Raw genomic sequence first — 1,223 nt, 5'->3', positions numbered from 1 at the left:
AAATATTTTGTAAGTTTCAATGAGATCACCTCTCATTCTTCAAAACTCTAGAGAATACAGGCCCAGTTTCCCCAATATCTCTTCATTTGACAGTCCCACCATCCCGGGAACAAGTCTGGTGAACCTTCGTTGCACTCCCTCGATGGCAATGATATCCTTCCTAAGGTAAGGGGAACAAAACTGCACACAGTATTCCAAACTGCAGACCAACCAAGGTTAAATGAAGCAAGACTTCACTACTCCTGTACTCAAATCCTCTTGTGAAAGAGGCTAACATATCATTAGCCTTCCTAATTGCTTGCTGCACCTGCATGTTAGCTTTCAGTCACTTATTGACAAGGACACCCAGGCCCCTTTGTACATTCACACTCTTACCATTTAACAAATAATCTGCACATCTGTTTCTCCTACCAAAGTGGATAACCTCACATTTTTACACATTATATTTCATGTGCCACTTTCTTGTCCACTCACTAAGTCTGTCCAAATTCCCTTGAAGCCGCTTTGCATCTTCCTCACAACACACATTCCCACCTAGTTTTGTGTCATCTGCAAACTTGGAAATACTACATTTGGTCCCCACATCCAAATCATGTGAACAGCTGGGTGACAGTGTGGTGGTGAACAGTTGTATTTCTGTCTGGAGGAAGGTTTACAGTGGGTTCCCCATGGTTCCTCATAACTTCAGTTATGTGCAGACACTGGAAAAGCTGGGGTTGTTCTCCTTGGAGCAGAGCAAGTTCAGAACAAATTTGACAGAGTTAGAATCAAGGACTCAAATGGTTACAGTACAGAAGGAGACCATTCAGTCCATCATGTCCATGACAGCTCTTTGCAAGAGCAGATCAGCTAATTCCACTCCTCTGCCCTTTCAGTGTAGCCCTGCAAATTTTCTCTATTCAGGTGTTTATCCAATTCCCTTTTGAAAGCCACGATTGAATCTGCCTCCAGCACACTCTCAGGCAGTGTATTCCAGATCCGAACCACTCACTCTGTCCCACACCCCGGTACCATTGCAGAAAATCTTTTCTGTTCATTTCATCCCTCATAAATAATTGAAATTAAATGTTTATTAGGAAATGCACAACATAAAAAGGAGAGAGAAATAAATGCTGAGTAAAATAGAAGTCAATGTTTGGAAGGTAAAAAGAGCAAAAGATGTAACTTTTATTCTGGATGAGTGAGAGGAATACATCACACTTTGGGGCTTTTGCAAGAGGATT

This window comes from Heterodontus francisci, unplaced genomic scaffold, assembly GCF_036365525.1.
Source record: "Heterodontus francisci isolate sHetFra1 unplaced genomic scaffold, sHetFra1.hap1 HAP1_SCAFFOLD_102, whole genome shotgun sequence".
Classification (NCBI taxonomy): domain Eukaryota; kingdom Metazoa; phylum Chordata; class Chondrichthyes; order Heterodontiformes; family Heterodontidae; genus Heterodontus; species Heterodontus francisci.
This window is presented reverse-complemented; position numbering follows the sequence as displayed.